This window comes from Cyprinus carpio, chromosome B23 (genome assembly GCF_018340385.1).
Source record: "Cyprinus carpio isolate SPL01 chromosome B23, ASM1834038v1, whole genome shotgun sequence".
NCBI lineage: Eukaryota > Metazoa > Chordata > Actinopteri > Cypriniformes > Cyprinidae > Cyprinus > Cyprinus carpio.
In genome coordinates, this window is record NC_056619.1 from 12653053 (window position 1) to 12667970 (window position 14918).

Consider the following 14918-nt stretch of genomic DNA (forward strand, 5'->3'; position numbering starts at 1 on the left):
AGACCCTGAGACAGGTGCAGTCTTCATTTTGGCGCATTTCTCAATTTCAGTCAGTTAGAGGCCCTTGAATCCTCAGAGCACACAGCAAGACCACATGCACAGACAGCTGATAGGTTTAAAAAATAAAATAAAATAAACACACACATTTAATGAAATCAAAGAGAGAAATCAAAGCAGAAATCAAAAACAGAGATGCACGATTACACAGCAAAAATCATTTCCTTAATGGGTATTTTTATTTTGTTTTCCCATTAAAAATATCTAAACATCCTTGAAACATAATTTATCAAATGAGTTAAGAATAAACTTAATTCAGTGTTGATATGTCAAGTCTTAATGTGATATGCAAACTATGGTTTATGTAAATAGATTTACACATTGTTAGAAAACAAGACAAAAATACTAATTAAGAACAGATGTTTGTGATAGGACTATGTGCATTTATTTGACAAATGGCAGTCTTGTGGATGAGTCCAAATGATACTAGCCTGCAAAGGCAAAAGAGGGTCAGCAAGGACAAAAACAGCATAGTGCTCATGTCTTCTGTTTCATATCCCCATAGCCCTCCTTTACACTGCAAGGATAATGTTTGTGTCCTTGTTGAGCACTTGTGTGTGAATTGTAAAAGGCAAAAACAAAAAATCAGTAAACAAAAAGATTATTTCCCTTATTAAACCTGTGAGCTCTGAAGGCCAAGAGCAGTCATGACAGACAGATAGATAAACAGACAGAGAGAGACAAATAGACAGATAGACGGACAGATGGAAGTGCTATTATGTGTTGGAGAACACGACCTGTAGGGAATCCTATGAAAATGTTTTAATTCATTATGATGCTTAATTAATAGGATGAATTACAATTGCTAAGCAGGAAAGTAGTCAAACTGTAAGATAGAACATTCTGATCCCTTATCAACACAGTACTGAATAAAAAAGATGGATTGGCCTTGGGCACAGCTGACAGTTTTCCAGAAACATACTGTTGGATGAATCAAGTATTCTGTACAAACAGTTCTTGGTTTCAGCAGAGCCCCCATGTCTGCTTGGTAAGACTTCTGGCTCTGTCTTCACTCAGAAGAGACACAGAGGCATTATTCTCTCTTAAAGATGGGTTCAAGTCCGTGCCTGAGCTCCAGATAACATTTAGAAGCCAGATCAGCCTTAATCCCACAACTTCACGATTGATCCAGGCTCAAAGAGCGCATTTTCTTTATCTGTTCCCATCATCCCTTCACAGTCTGAATTTTTCATGCCTGCTATCGCTTACATTCATTCCAACCACACGTACATGCAATACTGGTCCTTTGTTTCTATTCTCCACCATCCTCTCCTGTCTTACATCAGTATCTCCCTGCATGCTCCCATTGACAGTCGTCGATCACAGGAGCCCCCGCATTTCTCAGGCGTTTAGCCTTTCGGCACAAAAACATGATTACTTCTGTATGAGAGTTTCCCAGGGAGCCGGTTGGGCACTGAAGAACATGCAGTACGCAGGATGCGTTCAAAACAGCAAAGTAACACAAAACACTGAGATACATGCTCAAAGGCATGAAACATATTGACTGCATTAAAGGGACAGTTCACCCAAAAAGGAAAATTCTGTCATTATTTACTCACCCTCATGTCGTTTCAAACCATAAAGACCTTCGTTCAGACCTTTTATACGTTTCTAAGTCTAGGCAACATTTCAGTTACTTTGCTGTCTATGCAGGGTCAGAAAGCTATCGGATTTCAGCAAAAACATTGAATTAATTTGTGTTCCAAAGATGAACAAAGGTCTTACGGGTTTGGAACAACATGAGGGTGAGTAATTAATGACAGAATTTACATTTTTGGGTGAACTGTCCCTTTAATTTCTTGAATGTCAGGTGCAAAGGCAGCATGTCAATCTAAGACATGTTTGATGCAAGTATACTCATGGTTAAGGCAAATATTATACAAAAACATTTAAACTATTTCTTTGCAATAGGTACAGTACAAGCATTTCAACATTTTTTTTTTTTTTTCAGTTGTGAAAGAGTACCAAAAATGAAGGAAACAGAAGCAGTCAGCAGGGGAGAACTAGGTAAACAGAACATAAGAAAAACAAACAAAAATTTAGATATAATGGCCTGGGGATGCAGACAAAGGAAGAATCATTGTCAGAGAGTATGAATGAGTGTGTGTGTGTGTACTAGTATATATGGTTTATGAGGACACAAATGTGTATAATGACATGGGCACTACAACGTAAACATGGTTTATGAGGACACTTCCTGTTTCCCCATAAAACAAATGACTTTAAAAACATACAAAACTGTGTTTTATGAAATTCAAAAATTGCCAGTAGTTTTCTGTAAGGGGTAGGTTTAGGTGTAGGGTTGGTGTAGGGCGATAGAAAATACAGTTTGGAGAGAGAGAGAGAGTGTGTGTGTGTGTGTGTGTGTGTGTGTGTGTGTGTGTGTGTGTGTGTGTTTGTGTGTGTGTGTGTCTGTGTGTGTTAACACACATACACACACACACAGCAAATATGTTCTGGGTTTCCCTTGGTGAATCAGCTAATCAAACGATTTACTGCCTCACTGCTCAACATCTCTGCTAGTCTACCACCAAAGGCAGGAGACAAGATCCTGTATATACACGCTTGTTTATCCATTATTTTAGATTGACTTGTTTTTATACTGAGTTAATGATATTTTCTGTCCCCTATAACCTAAACACAGACACAAACCATTTTGCATTTATTTACTGTCATTATACTATTCCTTTCATGGTAAAATAAAAATATCAGTAAAAACTCTAACCATGGTTATTCATGAGTTATTTATTTATCAAATAATTTCAACTTTATGAAAAATTAAATTTCAGTCGCTACAGTGGAAATTCCAGTTAAGAAACTACACTACCCATGAATTCTCAGGGGAAAGTGCTGCCAATCAGAGAACTGCAGCAAATGAACCAAATTTTCTGTTTGGCTTATAAGTGTTGTTAGAGCCCAGAACCTGAGCGAGCTTGGACACACAGGAGCTTCAGTTCTCTATTAGTTTAATGCCAGTGTTTAAACAGTTTTGTCTAATAACTGCAAGGCAAATGCCATAATACTTTATTCATTGAGCATTCAGCAAACACACATTTTTAAACAAGTCTTTCAATATCTAATAAACATTTAAAGCAACAAATTTTGCAAACTGTCAAATCCAGATGTTAGATATTCTAGTGTGCATAACCTGCATAAAATGTGTACTCAGAGGAGTATGCATGAATTCAAGCCATGTGAATTAGGATATGTACTAAACTAAATTTAATAAAGTTTGTAATATTGTGATTCATCTAAGAACTGGTTTGGTTTAGGATTCTTTCTGAAGAAAAAGTGTGTGGTCACTGTTTCGCCTTATTACTGAAGACATAATGTAACCAAACCTGACTCTGGTCCTCAAACTAGTAACTGTCTAGTAATGTTGCACAGTAAATGTTTTCTAATGTGACAATCTCACATTGAAGGGCACAGATTCTAGGACAAATTCTCCTTACAGCCTGTAAAACCTATCATTATCTCTTAACTCCATTATGCACATCACTACAATAGTAAGTGATGATTATACAGGAAATTTATGCAACAAGAACACACTGTCTCACAAGACCGAAGAGGTTATTCTAATGCCTACCCTGAGGGGCACTGCACACATTCATCTTACTGTCCCACCACAAAGAGAGAAAAAGATCTCTTCTACTTTATCTGATCCCTGACCTCACAATCTGTTTCTTAAGAGATAAGAGAAACTAGGCCAGCCAGGGGAAAGAGAAAATAACCCATCATAAACTGAATTGCAGACTTTATTGAGATGCTTTGTTTGGAAAGTATATTGTATGTGTAGTGTTTTGTCAAATTCTGTCATCATTTACTCACCCTCATGCTGTTCCAAACCTGTATGACTTTCATTATTAAAGAAGATATTTTGAAGAATGTTTCAACACACAGTGGGGTCCAAAAAAGCATTAGACATCACTGACTTTCATCACATAGTGAAAAAATACACCAAGAAATTTTGTAAATTAACTTCTACGTTTGGAAGGTTTGGAACAACATTGGGGTGATTAATGATGACAGAATTTTTGGAATTTGCCCTTAAATAGTATGAATTCAAATTGCATTTGCCAAAAAACCCCAACATAAACTGTGCCAAACCCAGTGAATCAGGTAGTGAGGTTCACTATTTGAACTACCGCTAACAGTTGCTACATCACATCACTGCAGATTTCTAAGATGTTGAACTCTGCCCAATTTTCTTAAATCGCCAGCGGTCTCTGTCACTCTTGTCACTTAAATCTCCAACTCTCACTGAAAATGAATGACTTAGGGTTGCATTGTCACTGCAAATCGCTGTCAGTGTGAACGTCCCTTCACTGTGTCCGCGAGCACAGCATGTTCCCACAGGTTGCATCTGAAAGACAGACCCTGTATACTGTATAACATATTTTAACCTTATCACTTCACCAGCATCCGAGGTAAGGCAGATATTAAGGGTCTGAATCTGTGTTAAAATGCACACACCCAGAAGGACTGAATAAGTACAAAATGTTACAGGTCTGTGCAGCCATTTCTGTGAAACTTCTAGACACTTTCTAAAATCTGTCAATGTCCAGGATTGGATTGCATGCAAATGGCCATTTCATGTCCTCTGCTTTCTTTTATGGCTTTTCACAGAGAGCTCAAGGTGAAGTCTTTTTAAACACTGCCCTTTTAAAATATTCTGGAGTGGCTATAGCTGGACATTGAGCTGGAGATCTTTATTTAAAATGAACTCTCGGAGTCTGTAACATAAAATAAACCCTTCACAAGTTTAGATGGACTCCATAAATACAGTGTCATTCTGAACTGAATTGAAATGAAGAAGGCTTTCAAATTCCTGCCTTTGAATTGAGGTAGCAAACAAGATAAGAAGGCTTTCAAATTCCTGCCTTTGAATTGAGGTAGCAAACAAGATGCAAGCCTATCTTGAAGTGGCAGTGAAGACATTTGTAATATTACAAAAGATTTCTATTGCTAATGTATGATAAAAGTGAAAGTGAGTTTATTTGTAATATTACAAAAGATTTCTATTGCAAAGAAATGCTGCAACAAAAACTGTTTTTAACATTGTTAGAGCCATTATTAATTAGTTGATTCATTGATAATAATAAGGAATGTTTCTTAAGCAAAGTAATGATGCTGAAATTTCAGCTTTACCATCAAAGGAATTAATTACATTACTCATATATATATATATATATATATATATATATATATATATATATATATATATATATATATATATATATATATATATATATATATATATATATACATATATATATATATATCTAATATATATATATATATATATACATATATATATATATATATATATATATATATCTATGTATATATATATATATTATATTAAAATTTTTTTTTTTTTTTTTTTAATTGTAATACTATTTCACAATATTACAGTTTTACTGTATTTTTCATAAAATAAAAACAACCTTAGTGAGAATAGGAGCCTTCTTTCAGAAATATTAAACCAATCTTACCAACCCCAAACTTTTAAATGGTAGTGCAACTTCTGTAAGTGAAGGCCTAGTTTTAAATAATACATTTAATTTTTCAGTGTGAATTATCTATAAAGATTTAGTAATACACACAACACATGGCCTACTTCTGTTTCTTTATGGAATATTGTTGATGAACATTTGAGATGGTTACACAAGAATTGATCTGTTTTTGCCCAAGATTTTGTTATTTGACTAATGAGGTCATCTGCTTTGTGAATTCAGTTACATTTTCTGTCATTTCATTTCAGCATCCTGTGGAGTGGCTAATTCAATTCAATTCACTCTATGAATTGTTTTTAAAGGTCAATACAGTCCTGTGGAGTGGCTGTAAATATCAATACAACAATGGTGCTAGACACTGCACGATCCATGAGGTTCAGATTAGATGACACTTCACAAAAACACCATTTATTTCTTAATGTGTAAAACTTTTTAAATTAGAAACAAACTACTGAATGCACCTTTTAAATCTGAATTTTGCCCAATCTTGGCAAATGCCAACACAGCTCCTCAAACAGAACTACCTGTGGCACCTATTCAATTCACTCTATGAATTGTTTTTAAAGGTCAATTAAACAGATGGTAAAAGCCGACCCCTGACTGAATTAATATCGTTTTCTTTATTTCCAGCTTACATTTATCCATTAAGCAGATGCTTTAATGCAAAGAGACTTACAAATGAGAAACATCACAAGCAATTTATCATGAGAGCCAACAATGTTTGCAGTACACAATGCCAGATCTTAAGTAGTATAAACTAGATTAGTTGCTCCTTCAACTAATGCCAGCATTTGAGTGAATGATTTCTTTAAAAAGCTAAAGATAGAACCAGAGTGGAGTGTGTGCAGTTTAGCTCTTAAAAAATTGCCAAAGTTAAGAGAAACCCTTTTTTATGAGAAGGGCAAGCAAGGAGAAAAGGATTATCATAGTAATAATCTGCAGTCCAGTGAAATGATCTGGACCACTTGAGACACAGAACTGAAGACAGCTTCCTGTACAACAGCTCTCATATTATCTCCTCAGTCCACTCTAGAATGATCCTCCTCACTCACACACACACACACACACACACACACATTCCACAATCTTCAATGTGAATGAGGACAGACCTGTCGCATGGGTTCAGTGCTTATAGTAGATAAAACTCGATATGCTGGGTGATTTTACGCGCTGATTCATGAGGCATAACCATAAAGATAAATAAACATTATCCATGTTAAACTCAGTTATCAGTAAAGTTAGCTATAACTAAAAGAGCAAGCTAAATACACTAAGAAAATATGAAGAGGTTCTTTATACTTGTACAAAGACTGCACATACGACAGTATTATAATACAGTGGAGGTAAGAAACGTAATAATATGGAACTCTGAAATGGTGTTAACCATTATTATTGCCAGTGCTTTGATAATCTTTTAGTGCTAAAATGTTTTACCTGCAGTACAGAGTTGTTCACATGCAGGTGTTGACCTGAACAAAGACCGTCTTCATCACTGACAAGGGATAGGATGCTTTTGCAGGTTGTGTCAGTTGTTTGTATGTGTACATATTCCCTTTGTCCAGCGTTCGTGTTGTCCTCTGTGTTCTAAATACCGCGCTACTGTTTACGGAGTGAAAATCACTTCAAATGACGTTTGAATGAACTGAATCATTCGCTAAATTAACGGAAAAGAACCGACTCAAAAGAGTGACTAACTCACGAAACGGCCTTCGTGAGTTCTGATTCGAAACAATCGAAAGAAAGTAGGTGATACACGACATGCTTGCTAAAATTTTGTTTGTGTGTTAGAAAGAGAGAGAGAGAGAGAGAGAGAAAGAGAGAGAGAGAGAGAGAATTTGTACCCTTTAAGTGGAGTTGGAAATATAGAAATTACTATTCTTGAGCACACAATTTAGTTAACAGGAGGTAAAGAGGTTGTAGAGCAGTGACGAGGGGTGTTTTGACGTAAAACATTACAGGAAAACTTTTATTATTATTATATTTTCAAACATTATAACTTATTGTTAAAGTTGATAAATAAGTTGATTAAAAAACTGCTGGAACACATGATCTATGCAATATTGATAAATACGTCCTATGATACATGCCATTATTTTATTAACAGAGGACACTTAGTGAAAAAAATGTTGGTCTGGATGACCTGAAACACACTGTTAGATGATATACTGATCTTTTTCAAGAAAATACATGAATTCTATTTTAGAGTATAAGAATACAGTCATGGCCAAAAGTTTTGGCAGTGACATCAATTTTTTGTTTTGCAAAGTTTACTACTTAAGCTGTTGGGGTGTTCATTAACATTTTTCCTAGATTATTGTGTAGAGTGATCAGATGCATTTTAAATAATTGCTAAAACTTTTCACAAATAAATAAATAAATAAATTACTGTTTTTAGATCCTGACACAAAATGACCGCTAACATTTATTGGCTAATCATATCAGCAGCACATGTGAAAGTGTGAATGAGTACTAGTCAGGTAAAATCACTATCATACTAATTAGAAAAGGAGACTGATTGCTATAAAAGGACGGAAGATGCGCTTCTAATCATTGTGTTCTTGTTAGCAATGGTCACCTCCAAAGAAACACATGCAGCCATCATCGCTTTACAAAGAATATTGCACCTGAAAGAACCACTTACCGGATCATCAAGAACTTCAAGGAGAGAGGTTCGACTACACTAAAGAAGTCTTCAGGATGTCCCAGAGCGTCCAGCAAGCACCAGGACCATCTCCTCCTGAGGAGTCAGCTACAGAATCGTGTCACCAGCAGTGCAGAACTCAGGAATGGTAGCAAGTTGGTGTGAGAGCATCTGCACACACAGTGAGGCCAAGACCTTTGGACAACGGAGTGGTGTCAAGAAGGGCAGCTTCTCTCCAAGAAGTTGTCAAGGACAGACTGAAATTCTGCAGGAAGTACAAGGATTGGACAGCAGAAGACTGGTGCAAAGTTATCTTCTCTGATGAAGCTCCCTTCTGACTGTTTGGGACATCAGCAAAATCTATTGTCTGGAGAAGAAAAGGTGAACGCTTCCATGAGTCCTGTGTTGTGCCAACAGTGAAGCATCCTGAGACCATCCATGTGTCGGGTTGCTTTTCAACTAAGGAAGTACTCTCTCATAATTCTGCCCAAAAACACCGCCATGAATAAAGAATGGTATCAAAATGTCCTGCAAGAGTGACTTCTTCCAGCATGATGGAGCACCATGTCACAAAGCAAGAGTGATAAAAAAGTGGCTCGAGGATTATTACACTGAAATTTTGGATCCGTGACCAGGCAACTCCCCGGATCTCAATCCCATAGAGAACCTGTAATCAGTCCTCAAAAGGCGAGTGGACAAGCAGAAGCCCACGAATTGTGAATTGATCAACTCTGAGAACTAATAAGGCAAAAATGGATCGCCATCAGTCAGGATTTGGCCCAGAAGCTAATATCCAGCATGCCAGAGTGAACAAGAAGTTATGAAGAACAAAAAACTTTTGGCTGTGGCTCTGCATGCATATGAAAGTCACCATTGCCAGATAACCAACCTTTCACCAAACAGTCTGTGTATGCATAGGTGTGTTGGTGTGTGAGTGGGTGGTGTGAAACTCAAAGCATATTAATGTGAGCATGTTCTCTAGCTATTAACAAGTCTATAATTAATGTTGTAAACTCAGTAGGGTGTAGGGACTGTGAAGGGGAGGGGACCCAGGGGCTGCTAGCTACAGGTACGTGAGTGTACTGAGAGGCCAACCATCTCCTCTGACCGTAACATTTCTCTGAAAGGTGAAAAAGTGAAAAAAAGGTGAAAATGACGGGAGATACACCAAAGTATGGTGACCCATACTCAGAATTCGTGCTCTGCATTTAACCCATCCAAAGTGCACACACAGAGCAGTGAACGCACATACACACACACACACTGTGAACACACACCCAGAGCAGTGGGCAGCCATTTATAAGCAGTTGGGGTTCGGTGCCTTGCTCAAGGCCACCGCAGTCGTGGTATTGCCGGCCCGAGACTCAAACCCACAACCTTAGGGTCAAACTCTCTAACCATTAGGCCATGACTTTCCCACTGTGGTGGGGAAAGAGCACTTCACAGGAAGTCAGCCCTTTCTTACACGTCAAATGAGAAGAGAATCACTACAGGCCATTATTAGCCATCTTCTAAGTTCCCTCTGGTTATGTATATGAGAAGATTTGAGACTAACCTTCATACGTAAATGGAGGGAAAGACCAAGGTGAGTGTAATTGGAAATCTATGCACAATCATTTTCTCTTTTTATATTTGCACTATGGTTCAAACAAGGGGCTTTTGACTTAATGTAGCTTTAGAATATCTCTGATTGGAGTGTCACCTCAGATGTTTAACAGCACAGTGAGGGGCTGAAATAACAGAGACTGTGAAGGATGAAGCCCCCATTCACCCAACCTGCTCAATGAAAATTAAAAGACTGGATAAAGCTGTTAATTGCCTAGCACTGACATGGATTGACATATGTAACAATTAAACTGTGAACTTATGATGCTTTGAGGTTTGATGGCGCTTTGCTAATTTACATTCAAGTTTTCCCTCATTTCTTAAATAGATCGTTGCACAGACTGCAGTTTCTAGATATGGCTTTCCACTTTCTGTGAATCAGCCCTTTAGCATCTCTCTTCATGGTTCCTGGGTTAAAAGGGCTTTCCAGTTCTCAGTTTCTGGGGACTTTGTGTTATTTAGCAGAATTGGTGTCAGGTTGCATTGAATAGGGGGCAAAGAGCCAAGTCCCTTAAATCCAGAAACTACAGAGAGCCACAAAAGGCGGCATTTATTGGGAGCACACACAACTCATTACACTGCTCATTAATTACCAGATGACAAAGCAGCCACTTGCATATCAGCCTTTGGTGTAAATGGGAAAAAGTGCATGTTAATTTTTCTAATGATTATGCAAATGATCGCCAAGCAGACGAAGGTTATCACGTCCGCGTGCAAGTAAGTAATTACCACCTCCAGGGATAAGCACAAGACGAAATCATTAAGCAGAAGAGTTCAGTGTGATGCAGCAATGCATTTAAAACATCACCTTAACAATCAAATAGAACTAAAAAGTTTGACATTTAGGAATTAATAGGAATTCACAGGTATATTGAAATAACCATTGCATATAAGCATATCACTATTTAGGTTATTTCATTCCATTTTTACTTTTAGTGGTTGGAACACTTTATATATATATATATATAATTGGGACATTTTTCCAACTCAATGGCAAAAAAAATTGTCCTAATTTACTGGAGATAACCCTTTATATTGCAGAATTAAAGTTCATACTTAAAGAACGTTCCTGGTTGTACTGTGAACAATTTTTTCAGTACGTTATATTAAGACATTTTTGTTCATTTTACCTTTTATCAAAGCATTGGCTATGATTTGCATTGACCAATAGACAAATAGCTATTTAACCTGTTTTTGCAAAAGAACTTCAGATGAAGACAGTGGAAATTACATCTGCAGACAGGTTACACAAGCTGTGAACATAAAAGATGAAGGGCACAACCACGGTCTTTATTACTCTGAGTTTGTAAAATGGTTTTGCTGAAACATTAATCCCAAATTTACAATGCAGTCTGAGATAAAAGAGAACAGCCATGCAACAGGTGATTCATTTAAACGAGATTAAAGCTGTACTGTGTACTGTGACTATAAAAGCACTTCTTGTTATTGGATTTGTTTAATCAAGCGAATAATAAAGTTAGCTGCCTCTCACTAAACTACCATTCTCCATAATAGAAATGGCCATTCTCTTAACAAACCTTTGAGAGAATGTAGCAGCTCAGCATCATAACAGCTGGGGGTTGTGCAGTGCTGATCTAATGCGGAACAGCATCTCCAAAACCGAAGCAAACATACCGAAAACACACTGCAAGAGGAGCAGAAGACCGCCTTACCCAGTCGTGAACTCAAAACCATTAATTTACATAAGAAATAGTACATACTACATCACCCTAAACATATACCCTGGAATCAAGATTGAATCCATATACTCGTTTCAACCAAAATTTTACAGCATCCAAGATAAGCTTTCCTAAACCACGACTGTAAGGTTTCCATTTGATACGCTTTTCATATGACGGTAAAATGTTTAATGTAAAATATAATATAAATTAATTGAATATCGTTTAAACGTGTTTTCTTAATATCGAAATGCAGATGATCATGCTATTGGTAGATCATCTCAGAAACATGCACAAACTGCAATCAGCACACAACCATGCGTCTCGCGCATATGCAAAATAACACGACAAACTTTCACTAATAACCTTCTCGTGCGTATTTTTACCTTCTTGTTTTGTCCTGCTCAAGCGAATCTCCCAAAGACAGTGAATAAGAGCGCGCTTCTTCAAACTTCAGTCAGATTATGACCTCGACGCGCCTCTCAAGCCGGAGACAGGAGCGTTATGCCAGCGGTTAGTTTGGGTTTAAGACAGATGCTCCTCGCATGAGTATCTCCATTGGCTCAGCATCACTTTACCTCGCCCTCCCCTGAACGCTCACACGCGCTGATACATTCCCTACCTCCTCCTTACTTTGACAGACAAAGTGAACAACAAACAAGTATAGATTTATCTTACAGCTTTTTATGTAACTTAAAAGTCTTTTCAAGCTTGGTTGTGCAGAAGAAATTTGCCACGTTATATAATCTTGTGTTATTATCTGCAATACTAAAATATATTCATTAATATCTGATTTGTGGGACGGTGGACCTTAATAAAACACTAAAATTCTTTCACGCTTAAGTGTCAGTTTGTGTTCTGTTTTACCCTCATCATGACAATCTCTCTGTGCTCGTGAAGCACAACAAGAAAAGAAACACGTGTTGCCATTAGAATGCGTGATGTAGAATTTCGAAATGAAGAATTATTAGTGATCCTGTTGCGATCCTCCCTCGAACCCTCCTGTGCCTAGCATGCTCCGACTATTATAACAAATGACAGGGGTTATGGGGGTGCTGTGAGTGACTGCCTCACTAACGAAGTGCATCAACGCAAGCTGTCAATTTGTAACACTACTGCCCCCTTTTGGTATGCAGTAATATTATCACACTTTTCACTCGAATTAGTAATTTTTAGGATAGATTCATAGCCACAAAAAAAGGGAAAAATACAATTCATGGTGTCACACTCAGCTGGTAATTGTGTGTGTGTATTCACTGTGTAAATTTCCTAGCAGAGAGTACATTATAGTATGCAGACAAATTTCTTACAACTAATCATCCATGTATGGAACCACAAGCGAAGCGTGACTTAATTAAGAGCAAAGCAGATAAATCAGTCATGGGTCAGTATCTTTGGAAATGGGAGGATAATGTACACCTTCACATTATTTTCGAGTCATTAGGCAAGAACACAATACTCCTAGCTGTGCTTTGGCCTAAAATCAAGTTGTACTACGCTTTAAATGAGGGCTAATTATGCAACAGTACCCCATTCAGCCTGTAATAAGAAATCTCTGACTACCACAAAGACAATTAATGAGTAAAACACGCATTGGGGTAATGAGTTAAAATGAAAGTTTGTATTCGTGAAACAGACAAAGCAGCATATACAGAAAAATAAACAGGTTGCTAAAGTATTTGATCCATCCACCTTTAAGAAAAGGACTGCTAATGTCCGTTCTAATTCATAAGCATTGTGTAAAAGACAAAAGAAGAAAGTGAACAGTCTCTGTTGCCCTGCTTATTGTTTGCACAAGCAATGACAGGTCTTATTGTTACAATATATTGAATGCAATGAATAGACCTTCAGTCACTCTGAAGAACAGCTTGCACACTAACAAAGACAGAGATCCACATGAACACACTCACAGATGTGTTAGTGGTGAGTGTCCACTTGTGAACCCGGTTTGTGTTAGTGGTGAGTGTACACAAGGACACACGGTTACATAAAAAAAAAAAAAAACACACACACACACACACACACACAGACTATTCAGTGTAACTAATTATGGCTCTCCTCACTGCATCCTTGGTCAACTCGATAGATTGATCTCATTTGTACATTCTCCTGAGGAGGAATTACTGCCCGTTGTCTCCAATCGATCACCTCTGCAGACACTCTGTGTGAGTTCACTGCTGAACTGAAGACAGGAGGTCAGCAGGAGGAAATGAATGCTTGAGTCAAACGCCTCAACGACTGCACTGACAGGCCAACACAAACATCTTAAACACAAAGAAGAAACAAAGGGGGAGAAAAAAGAAAGAAACATCAGTGTCTAAAAAGCTGTATTTCATAACATTATTTGATAGCATATACTGTAGACTATTTAACATATAAGCAGACTCAAAAAAGAAATAGCAGGTAAAATAAGTATTGAACATGTCACTATTTTTCTCAGTAAATATATTTCTAAAGGTGCTGTAGACTTGAAATTTTCACCAGTAGGTAACAACCCAAGTAATCCATACATACAAAGAAAAAAAAAAAAACAAATAAGTTAGGTAATTAATTTATTTGTGTTTAATATGGTGGAATGACAATGGGGAAAAGTATTAAACACATGAAGAAAACGAGGAGCAAAAAGGCATGGAAAGCCAAGACACCAGCAGAAATCTGTCAGTAATTAGAGAGCAATCCTGCCCCTCGTCAGTGGAAATTAATATTAGCTGGTTCAGTCCCAACAGCTACAGTACCAGGATGATGAAGATGAAACAAGGGTGGACATTTCAGCAAGAGAATGATCCCAAACTCTGCAAAGGAAACTCTCAAATGGTTTCAGAAAAAGAAAATAACGCTGCTAGATTGGCCCAGCCAATAACCTGACTTGAATCCAATAGTAAATAAGAACTAAAGATCAGATTTCATAGAAGAGGCCCACAAAACCTATAAGATTGAAGACTCTGTGGAAGAATGGGCCAAAATCACACCTAAGCAATGCATGCCACTAGTTTCTCCATACAGAAGGCATCTTGAAGCTGTCATTACCAACAAAGGTTTTTGTACAAAGTATTAAATAAATTTCAGTAGTTCAGTACTTTGTCCCTTTGTCACATTTACAAAAAACAAAAAACAACAAAAAAAAACTAAATAAACAGGATTTTGAATTATGTGTATAAAACCAACATACAAAGAAAAGAATAGCATTTTCTGGACCCTTACTTTTTACTCAAACCTTACAGTAATATGACAACTAGTCTGTGTCCCATTTCATCACATAAAAACACTGGGCTGATATGCATTAAGTTATCACATATGCAAGTGCTTCCATCTACTGGTTATTTATATGAATAGAATAATAATAAATAATATAAATACGTTTATGAACAGTACACTCCCAAAAAACCTAACAAAACAACAATACCTGACTTCCGCCTATGT

The 14918-nt window shown here is 37.1% G+C and overlaps 1 protein-coding gene across 1 annotated transcript in view; it reads right to left on the reverse strand.

Annotated features, from left to right (window-relative positions):
• Positions 1–12102, reverse strand: part of LOC109102815 (kelch domain-containing protein 8B-like) — a 100914-nt gene extending 88812 nt beyond the window's left edge. The window contains exon 1 of the mRNA XM_042750680.1: positions 11885–12102. The gene's annotated coding sequence lies outside the window, so the exon portion shown is untranslated. The remainder of the gene's footprint in view (positions 1–11884) is intronic.
• Positions 12103–14918: the final 2816 nt, after the last annotated feature.